The sequence below is a fragment of the Dasypus novemcinctus genome, chromosome 2, assembly GCF_030445035.2.
Source record: "Dasypus novemcinctus isolate mDasNov1 chromosome 2, mDasNov1.1.hap2, whole genome shotgun sequence".
NCBI lineage: Eukaryota > Metazoa > Chordata > Mammalia > Cingulata > Dasypodidae > Dasypus > Dasypus novemcinctus.
The window spans coordinates 158,034,456-158,045,986 of record NC_080674.1 but is presented as its reverse complement, the minus strand read 5'-3'; the positions used below and the strand labels follow the sequence as shown (position 1 = coordinate 158,045,986).

The following is an 11,531-nucleotide window of genomic DNA, read 5'->3' as shown; positions in this document are numbered from 1 at the left end:
GCTATTAGTTGATCACTCATCCATTGACAACTTGCTTCATTTATTCAATGCTATATTAAACAGTGTATTGGAAGATAGATTAACTAATAGCTCCAAGCTTCCTAACAATTTAAATGAAAAAGACAAAATGTTTTGTATTTTGGAATACAGAGGGTGATTGACTTCCTATTTCCATTCTCTGTAGAACAAGAACAGTTCATTCCTTTATTGACATGCATAAAATAATCACATTTTCTGTTGTGTTGATGCTATAAATTCAATACCAATTCTCCAGCCATATCAGTTATGAGCATAAAGTTTATCATGTAACCTTAAATCTCCAACAATGGAAGGCTTAAAAAATGGATGTTGCTATAGAGTAATGCTGCTTCCTTTGATGTGACAACGGAACATCCGTCTCCTTCCCCCTCAGATGACTTCTTCAGCATGTTAGAGCAGTGAGGAATGGTTTTAGTCTCATAACCAACTTAGAGTGAAGACACTGGCCACATAATGCACATGCTCCATTTTTTAAAAAAATTCTGAATCTTGGGCAACTTTTCTTATAACTACTTTATAGTTTCTAAAAGCAGTTATTGTCCAAAGCTGGAAGAACTTAAGTCTTCTCAGATGAGCATGTGAATGGATGGAGTGAGGTAAACAAAATAAAAAATAAAAAAAGATGAGCTCTGATAGGGGAGCAGCTGGATAAGAAAATTTAAAAAAGGAACAGTAATTTAAGGTTTATTCCAGCTATAATGCAGGTTATTTTGACTTTAAGGTAGCATCACATGGCATACTTCTGAGTCTATTCCCGAGATATTCTTACCAAGATGTACTTACCTCTTTCTGTTTTATGTATCCATGCAATCTCTGGCACTAAGGGGTCATCTGGGTTCAGATCACATAGCAGTGAACAGTTGGATAAAAGAACTTTAGAAATAGTTAAAGCAGAAGACCACTGTGATCTTAGAATATTGAGACAAATGCTGCCATTACTGTTAATATTTGGATGATAAATTCTTGTAAATGCAACCTTCGGTGGTCTGAAGGGGTAGTCTGTAGGAAAATGAATTGTCAAAAAGAATACACCGCCTTGATATGGACTTTCGTTAGGTCCATAATTGGCAAACCATAATTGTGGTTTGCCAATGAAACACATCATCCCCAACTGGACCTGCAAAACATTGTGCTGGGGGGATCCTGGCCACATCACTATGTTCCTTTTTAATCCGTTTCAGCACCATAATCTGTGCTTTTCGTCTGGCTCCGCACTAGCTCAGTGTGCACTCAGTGGTCTGGCCAAAACTTGATTATCAGGGCAGCAGGGAAGGATCCTATCTTCGTCTCACACAGGTTCTGCCAGACACAGGCACCTTTTGCAAAAACGGAGCAGATCAGCACTCGCACAGGCCCCAAAGAGACCCTGATGAATCCAGGTCCCTTAAAACGGTTGCGATCCGGGGTGGGTGGGTGGCAAAGCCACCCACAGCCTCTCTTCCGTGCTTCGGCCTCAAGTGGGAGCGAGGGTAACGGGAAGAGCAGAGGGGTGACTACAACTTTGACTTCCCGGCCTCTCGAGAGGAAGAGACCCGGGTGGGAGAGGAAAAGGCATAAGAGAAAAGGGACCATGCCCTGCAGCCCAGCAGAGGAGGAGCCCGGGCCTAGTCGGTGTCACTAGGGCAAAGAAAGGCAAGGGGGGGGGGGGAAATAGGAGACTCTCGGGAGCGATGCCGGGATGCTTTCCCTTTCTGCTTAAAGGTGTGGCCGGGAGAGGAAGGAAAGAAAGGAAGCCAGGCTTGATCTGTGTTGCTGTCCCGCATCTAAAGCTGTTCTCTAATTTCATATTGTGGTCTCCAACTTTAGTAATACTGTTTGTTTTTTAAGTTTCCATCTCTTTATTGAGATCTTCATATTTTTCATTCATCATTTTCCTGAAATCCTTTAGTGTTTTCTCCTGTGGTTTTTTTTTGTTTATTTTATTTCCTCAAACATGTTGAAGATCATTCTTTTGAAGTCTTTGGTAAATCTGAAGTCTGGTCTTTCTTGATGATTTCTGAATTTTTATCTTATACTGTTGGCTGGTCCATTGATTTCTGTTTGTCTTGTAGTCTTTTGTTGCATACTGTATATTTTATTATTTTTAAGAATGAACCTTGAATTTTGTTCCTGAGCTGTATTTTTCTTCCGTTTCTATATCTGTATCATAAATATAACAGAGATATCCTCAAGTTCCAGGAGTAAAATAAACAGACAAAACCATAAACCAACTTTCAAAGTCTTTGCAGAATGACTCTGCGTTGTTTGGTGTTCTCTGTCAGAGTTTATAAAGTGCAGGATCCTCTCCAACTTTTCTGAGCCTGCATCATCTTCTGTCCTTGTGCCTGCTCATTGCCTTAGGATTTCCCCATTTACAGGAATCTGAAAGTTTACTCTCTAAGAAGTAGACTTTTTCCTTATTCTGTGTCTCAAAGTCAATTATACTTTGCCCCAGGTCAATGTGAATCAATTGTTTCTTAACTGCTTTAGCTGTCTGCATGCTGCTTCTACCTGCAGGGCAAATTTTGAGAGGGCAAGCCAAAGATAAATTTGCCTGAATAGTCCTGCAGGCTTCCTTTTGATAGATTGCCACTGACATACAGGCACTGAAGTAAGTCGTAGGGGTTACTATGCTTACCCGGGAACAAAGCGGGGGCCCACAATAGGAGCACAGGCTGCTCCACACTGTGCCAGAAGGGGCTGGGGAGGTATCAGCAAGGGCACCTCAAGCTTCTTCTACTGTTTATTAAAACTGTGTTTTTTTTTTAATTTGGTACTCGCCTGGATGGTGCAATACTTAAACTGTCTTCCAGATTTTTGAGGAAGATGGTAATGCCAGCTTTTGCTGGTTATTCAACAGTTCTGTGGGGGATTGACACCCTGGAACATCAAATACTACCATCTTTGCCAACCCGAAGTCCAGATAGAATTTGATTTACAAGTTTGTTAGCTATAACTTTTAAATAGTTTTGCTAAATATATTGCATGCATATGATACATGAACTTCCATTTTAATTCTTGCCCCAAGATCAACAAATGATAGGGATATGCCTGAATATTACCCCCATTTAAAAACTGTGTTAAGCTGAGGTGACAGGTCACTTGCTTATTTTCATCTAATGACACTGTTTTGGAGGCCAGCAGTCTTTTCAAGAATACCTGTCTCCAACACATCTTGTTTCCTCTCACATACATTCTGACTTTTTCCTCTCACTTCAATCCTATGGAACGGGCTGTTGATTGCATAGCTGGTTTCTGTGAAGGCCTGTGATGGTTTCAGAGTATGTTTATAGAGCTAACATCTAACATTGGTTTAACAGGCTTTTATTTTATAACCTCCAGCTGCACTAGGCTGTATGTTAGGCCATTGTGGTAGAAGATGATTTAAGACATAATCCCACTCTCAAGAAGGGGATGATAAAGCCTTGCTTTTTAGCAGATAATTGTGTTTCAATGTGGAAAATAATATAGAAAACTATATAACATGTAGTGGTGCCGTTAAATATGCAACAGTAAATATTGTCGGTGAAGGGAAAACCATGAAATTATCAAAGAAGTGTCTTTTTTTGAAGGCTTTATATGAAATCGTTAGTCACATTATAGGCTAAAGGTCAGCTGCTCCAAATGCATTCACCCAGTGTTGCAGTATAGTTTCAGCCTCTGATAACCTGTGATATTTATTGTGTGTTCTTTAATATTTATCTCATGGGTTTTGTATTGTTTTTTTTTTCTGCAAATTCTGTTTAATATCTGTTTCCCAAGCCCAAACATAGGCTCCTTAAGGTAAAAAATCATTTCTCACGTTTCTTTGAATTCTCAGAGTATCCATTAGAGATATCCAAGTAGCGAAAACACTTGATGAAAGTACTCCTTAAACTCAATTATAGTTTATTTAAGAAGTACTTATGGAGTGTCATAGACAAGGTACTGAACTATGTACTTCACATCCTCCCAACAATGTCTATTGGTTTTTATTTTTGTACCCTCAGATATAATCACTAAGTGCCTGAGTACCAGTACCAGGTACTTAGGCATTCAATAGTTATTTGCTCAGTGAATGATATATGAAAGGATTACAAGGATGATCAAGGCACTCTCCTTGATGCCCTCAATCTAGGGCAGTTCTCAATGACTTTTACATCATGGCATGTCAACAGGTCCTGGTATTATAAAATATATTTTCTAATTATCAGAAATCAAGGTTGTAATCTTACGTCTCAAGTCTTTTCCTCTATTTTTTTTAGATTTCAGTGAAGAACAGACATGAACCAAATAAATCATCCTGTTTCTTTCCCTGACCTGGGGTAGATTAAAAAATATATATATGTTCTTTTTCCTTGGAGTTACTGATTCCTCCAGCTGGCTGAGAACAAAAAATCTAGTACAAAGAGGCTCTATAATGGCCTTTTAGCCATCAGGTAGAACAAAAGTAAACTTAAAAGGTTCAACTTCCATACTGAAAGTTTCAGGAAAATTTTCTTTAGGTCCATTTTAGTTTAAAAAGTAAATAAATGCATAGTGTTAGATAAGGTATGCAACGGGAGGTGACACTGGGAATGCTTTGCCTTTTGTGCATTATAAGTTATTTCTGAAACACTTCATTTTCCCAACCATAAAAATCTAAATTTATTATTGTTTTATGGAGAGAAAATAGACAAATGCCAAATACCAAGGCAGAGAGCATTTTCCTCTCATTAAGTTTCACCACTATGACTGAAAAACGTTGTTCCTACTGGAACAATTTTAAAGGTAGTGAGACAGCTCAAAGATATCTTAGGGACTGATGTTTATTAAAGACGAATACCTTTCAAATTTCAACATATTTGATTTATAGCACTTAAGTAATGCTTTTATTATTTTTCCCTTTAAAGAGAGTCAAAGTAAGTTAAACATCTCCTTTTTTATGGATTTGTATTCTTTTCCTAGTGAGGGCAGGGATACGAATAAACTGCTAGATATATCTTATACTTGTTTTTCTTTATAAATAATTCATTTCAGAAATAATTAAAATTAACCATATGTGTATTTTAAGGTTCAATGATAATTTTATTCTATATTTAGTACTATAGCACTAAGGTATTTTTGAACATAATCACTTTAAAACTATTAGAATATTTTTGTTTATATAATTCATTTTATCTTGCAGGCTCGTAGCACAACAGAACTGTCTTAGGTTTGTCAAAACACTTAAACCATTTTTAAATTTTTAACATAGATAACAAAAATTATGAATGGCCCTTTCTAACCATTAAAGTTGTCCCAGGATGTGTTGTGCAAACTGAAGTATCAATTTCCTGTCACTGGAAGTTTTCATTGTGACCTGGGTGACTTCTGGTTGCCTTCTTAGGGAGAGAACTTAAGCAGTGTGTTATTATTCTTTTCCTCATTAGCTACCAGCTTATGCTGTGAGAAAAATAACCTAATGAATCTGAAAATCTAATACACCACTGCTATTCCTTATAACACTTTAAATCCCAAACATAACTTTCAATTGACATTTACTTATAAAACTTAAATATACAATACAAAAATTTATATAATAAAGTATTTTGAGCAAGTTTTCCTCTGATGGCAGCTCCACAGGTATTTTTATATATATATATATTTATACATATTCATATATATGCATATTTATATGTGAATTTTTTAAATGTTCTGAGTTATTTTTCCTCCCAGGAATTTGGCTTTTTCAATTATATTTGATAGATTCCAAATACAAAAACCTATTCACTGGACCTCCACATCCTCACTCTGTAGGACCCCAGGTAGGATATTGCCAAAGTGCCAGCCAAGTGATAATGGACCACCAGGCTGGCAGACTGCATCATTGGCACAGATGGATGGACAGGGGAACCACAGGAAGAGAACATTGGGGGCTAGGGTCCGGTAAAAGACAATGAACTCTTGGATTATGCTCCTTACTTGGGGACCTCCTTCAGGAAATCTCCTTGAACTGACCCTACATACTTGGCATCCCATCACTTCACAGAAGAGAGAGGGCTCTACTTTCCAGTGGCAAGGGGCTGCATCCTGGGGAAGTTGCCTAGCCTATGAATTCCTTTCTATATGTCACTTTTGACTATGGCCTACACTATCAGATTATTTAAGATTGCAGCAAATATTTCCGACACGAAATTGAAAAGGATTTCTTCTAAAAATATGGTCATCCTTCTTAAATTAGAGTGTAGGTGGAACCTGTATTTTGGTAGACATCATTGCTTGTGTCTAACAGAGCCAGGAGGCGTGTTTGAAGGAAAATTTTGGTCTGCAAGATCCCTTAGCTTCCCTCAACCATTGTCCTTGCTCTCCCCTCATAGAAGCCTGCCTATGGTCCCAGAGAAAGAGGATTGATCAGCTGCTGGCTTTGGGCAGAGGGCTGGGAAGGTTGGGTACGGAAGATACACCTCTGAGTGTTCAGAAAGATGGTGACAATATAAAAATTCTAAGCAAAGTTTTAAATGATACAGGGAAGCATATATAAATATCCTGATTATAGAGGGAAGAGGGGCACACTTACTTACACACTCCTGAGAACTTGTAGAATTCTACAAAGTGAATGTATATCAGTCCCCTGATATATTAATTCAGGTAGAATAATTCCAGTGATGTGAGGCAAGAAAAAAAACACCTAGTCACATAGCTCCTGTAAGCTATATGAAAAGAGTAAACCTCTGTGAGTTACTTCATTTTTCAAAGCTGTTATTCTTTGTAAAATGTGCATAATCACATCCACCTTATGAATTTGTGAGGAATTACTAAAAGCAATGAAGTATACTAATTCCTTATATACTCTATAGTGTATTATGAATCATAAGATCCAAATATTTATTATTGTGTTTTAGCTTTGGCCTCAATTATACATTCAGATGAGTACAAAATCTTTATTGCTATCTTTTTCTATCTCAGAGTTCCGATCCTGAATTTGTACTTGTTTGTTTAACTCCTATACCTGAATATTCAGTGGTGCCTTTGGCCTTAGGGTGTCCAAAATTAAACTCGTCTTCTTCTCAACCTGCTTCTCTCATTTGTGAATTCTGCTTCCACATGTTGTGGCCCTGCTATTTTTCAGGCATCAAATGGCTGGAGTAATATGAGACATGATACCCACCAAGGAGAATTACAGACTATAGCGGAAACAGAATTACCATATTTCCTGAAAAATGTAAGAAACATAAAGTGCAAATAGCTGGAACACATTGAGGTCACCTAATTTTACACCCAGCATTAGACTGTGACTGAGATGGAATAACATCATCATATATACAATTGCCCAAACTGCAAATGTTGGCAGCACCCTAAATATCTGACTCTTTCTCATCATTCATATCAGTTGGGTTGCCAATTCTTTTCAATTCTATTGCTGAAATTTACCTGCGATCTTTCCTTGCCTGACTTTATCTTCCCACTTACTAATCGTGTGCAAGTCCTCACTGTAGTTCCCAAATGTGTCCTAACTTTTCTCCTTTCCTCTCTCTTCCCATCTTACCCATCCTCCATCCTCCACAGTTCAGCAGAGAATAACACTCTCCCTTCTTTCCTCTTCTTATTTCTCAGCTGTCTCTTAACTTTTCAGCCAGACAAAGGCAATGGAGTGGTCAAGAGTAGCCTCTTCTAGAGTTAGTGTGTTTAAATCTCTTGTCTGCTACTTAGTGATATGTAATATTGGGCAAGTTAATTAACCTTTCTGTGACTTTTTCCATCTATAAAATTTATAGTAGTACCAACCTCATATACTTGTTTTGAACCTTAACTGAGTTAGTATACACAAAGTACTTAGAATGGTAGCTGGGATGTAGAAAGGGCTACCTGTATTCTTTTGCTATAACTGTTTTACTAGTTTTGACATTCTTGTTTAGTGAGGAATTTTTTGGTATTACAGATATACTCAGCAATTGTTTGCCTATGATGATATGCCACTGTCTAAGGGATGGAGGAGAGATGTCTCAATACTGTACACATTAGCCTTCACTACCCCCAGGCTACCTTAAGGCTCTTATAACTGTAGGATAGCTCTTGAGGCCCAGGGTCCAACCCTTTCCTCAGTTAAATATTCTTTTTTTTGGTCCCAGGGAAATTCTCACTGGTCTCAGATTAGGGCCATGTAGTTTAATGCTTATTATTCACTGCCTTTCCTTGCCTGCTTAGAAAAACCTTGGTCACCTCTTGAAAATAGCTTACCCATTTATTCCACTCTCCTTTTTAGAGTCTGCATGCTTCTTAGGAAAGCAAAATGCTAAGAGCTGACATTTATGAAACACTCTCTAATTGCCGGGACCCCTGCTAAGAATGCTGCATGTGGTATACCTTTTTAATCCTTGAAAACCTTGGAGCTTTATACTATTAATATTTCCTAAAGAAAAGGAAGCTGAAACAAAGAAGAACTAGGTACGTTTTCCAAGAACATAGAGCTAGTAATTGTTAAACCTATTATTTGAACCTGGGCCTCTGACTTCAAAATCCATATTCATAACCACTACAGTAATTCATTCTCTTTTATTTATGAGGCACATAACTCAATAAAAATTAAAGGTGTGACCTTAGATTGCCTGGAAATAGCAAAGCCTGGGAAAAATCCTGGTTGCATGCTTACTAGTTGAAAGTTTTGTTTATTCTAAAATATTTAAGACATTTTCACACTGAGGGAAATGAAAATGTTAAATAATGCTCTTAATCCTTGGATGAAGTAAAGGGACATATTACAATTTCATTATAATAACTAGCCAGCATTGAATTCTTACTATATGCAAAGGACTATATTGAGCCTTTTGCAAGAATTATGGCATTTAAGCTCACAGCAGTTCAGTGAGGTAGGTATTATAATTATCCTCATGGTATAAATGAGGAAACTGAGTTGCAGACAATTAAAAGTTATTTGGGCTAGTCACATACTGACAAAGCTGGGACCCAACAAAGTTCTGTTTCACATTAAAGCCAATGCACTGGCCATTATGCTCTATTGTCTCCATTTAATAATGTTTTGAACCTGAAATCTTTTGATAGAATCTGCTTTGACATTTAAAGGAGTAAATACTCAGCTATATAATAAAATGTGATTCTGGATAAATGATTCTACATCTTCTTATATATTAAGTATGTATAGAAGGGCTTTTGATTTTGAGATAGTGAATCAAATTCACCTCAACTTTGAGATCACATAAAATTCTGTAACTCATGTTGTTTAGTGACCACTGCATCTAGAATAAAAACAAAACCATTATTTTTGGGGGAAAAATCTGATTGTTTGCTTAAATTCTTGGCCTATGTTAGTTGACATGGATTCTCTCAGGGTTTTGAATCAGAATAATGATTAGATTGGATTTGCACAGCAATGGTGGGAATCCTTAGATTACTCTTTTGAAATGGGAATGGAATTTAGGAATAAAGGACCTTAGGCTAAGAAAGTGATCCTAGTAATAAGGAATTAGTTTAGTAAATTGATGCCATGTTATATTCAGTGCTCAATAAATGTGGAATGGACAAATGAATAATATATTTTTAAACTCTTATAATCTTAGGCCAGTCATAGATGACAAGTTGAATCAGTGTTGATTTCAACTCAGTAAACTAAGAATATTCTATTAACTCAATGTGGTGGATTAAATCATTCCTTTCACAATGTATGTTTAAATCCTCATCCCTAGTCCTGTAGGTGTGAACTCGTTTGTAAATAGGACCTTTGAAGATCCTATTGGGATAAGGCCAAATTGAATCAGGGTGAGCCTTCATCCAATAAGGCAGAAGTACTTATAAGCAGCGGAAATTCAGATGCAATTAGTCAGTAGAAGTCAGATGTCATTAGAAAACAGAAGAACAGGCACAAGGAGAGAGAGATTGTCATGTGATGGGCATAAAGATGCAGGCCAAGGAACTCCAATGACTGGGCAAGCCAGCACAAGAATAATACAGGGAAAAGACATGGCCCATCAAGCTTCAAAACTGTGAGAAAATAAATTCCTGTTGTTTAAGCCAAGCCCTTTGTGATATTTTTCACAACTGCCTTGTCAAACTAAGACACTCAGGTCATAATGGGCTGTTTTTTCAGTGAGAACTTTGCACCAAAGCAAAGGCTAGATGATGGCCCCTTAGGGATCTCAAATAATGCTTTGTAATATATAGTAGTTAGGCAATTCGATTAGGTGAGTTTTATGGTCCATTCCAACCGTGAAAGAATGCGATTGAGCAATTTTTGACTGGACAGAGGAAAAGGCCATTATAACAAAGACAAAACAGATTTGCTCATCTTTGAGGTGAAAGAATCTCGGAATTTCCTGGACACAAGTTCACAGTTGAGATGCTGAAGATGAATGAAAGTACTTAAACCAAGAGGGGCTTTTGCTCCCATGATGCTCAAGGTGGCTGTGATGGTTAGTTTTATGTGTCAACTTGGCTAAGCTATAGTACCCAGTTATTCAGTTAAACACTAATCTGATTATTGCTGTGAAGGTGTTTTGTAGATGTGGTTAACATTTGCGATCAGTTGACTTTATGTAAAAGAAGTTATTCTCAATATTATGGGTAAGTCTCATCAATCAGGTAAAAGGCCTTAAAAGCAAAACTGAAATTTCCATGAAGAAGAAATTCTGCCTGTGGACTGCCCCTTTGGTTCCTGCCTGAGAGTTTTACAGCCTACCAGACTGCTTTATGGATTTTGAGCTTGCTAGCCCCCAGTGTAAACCAATTCCTTGAAATAAATCTCTATAACCATGAGGATTTTGTTTTGTTTTTAAATTCTTTATTAGAACTCTTTAAATTCCATTTGCAAACATTTAACATGGCAGGGAAGCATACACATACAAATCTCCATCTTTCTCCCAGCTTCTGGGACAGAAGCAGGATATAGAATAACTGGTCTCAAGAAAAGGCTTCTACTTTAACCCTTGCCTGGCTTCCACCCTAGGGCCTTGGAGCTGCTATTACAAACTGATAATGGGTCTTTGGGCAGCTGCATCAGGGATCTGCTGCTTCCCAGTCTCCTAGAGAGGGCCCTTCTCTGAGCTTTGCACCCAGAGCTGGTGACTGTAGTCTGCTAAATCCTGGTCAGCCTGGCTTTGTCATACTGTACTGTTATTAAGGCCACCCAAATATCAAAATCTCAGCCTTGCCTTCAGGATCCCCCCGATTCACATGAAGCAGAGTGGGCTCACACACACTATGTATGGGAGGCACTTTTTGCTTTGACTGAATATCTCTTCCACCCACCAGCCATGCCTGGAGGTGAAATGCTGGCAGATTCTTCAGGAACTTGGAGCATAACCAGTAGGGCAGGTTGCTGAAGTTACCCAGCTGCTCTAATAGCTGCCTTTCTCCCTGCTCCACCTGAGTCAGAATTGGGAGTAGACATGCAATTATAGAGATACTATGCTACTGGTTCTGTTTCTCTGGTAGAACCATGACTGTTACAGTGGCCAAGGGCAGTAAGGTGGAGGTGAGAAAAATGACCTGCAATTATCAGCTTAGTCCATTAATTGAGGCTGGCAATATATTCTGGCCATATGTGTCATGTCTATTAAGAA

At 37.9% G+C, this 11,531-nt stretch overlaps 1 pseudogene; it reads right to left on the bottom strand.

The window, feature by feature from the left end:
- Window positions 1-766: 766 nt before the first annotated feature.
- Window positions 767-1,226, bottom strand: LOC101434295 (ubiquitin-conjugating enzyme E2 D3 pseudogene; annotated as a pseudogene).
- Window positions 1,227-11,531: the final 10,305 nt, after the last annotated feature.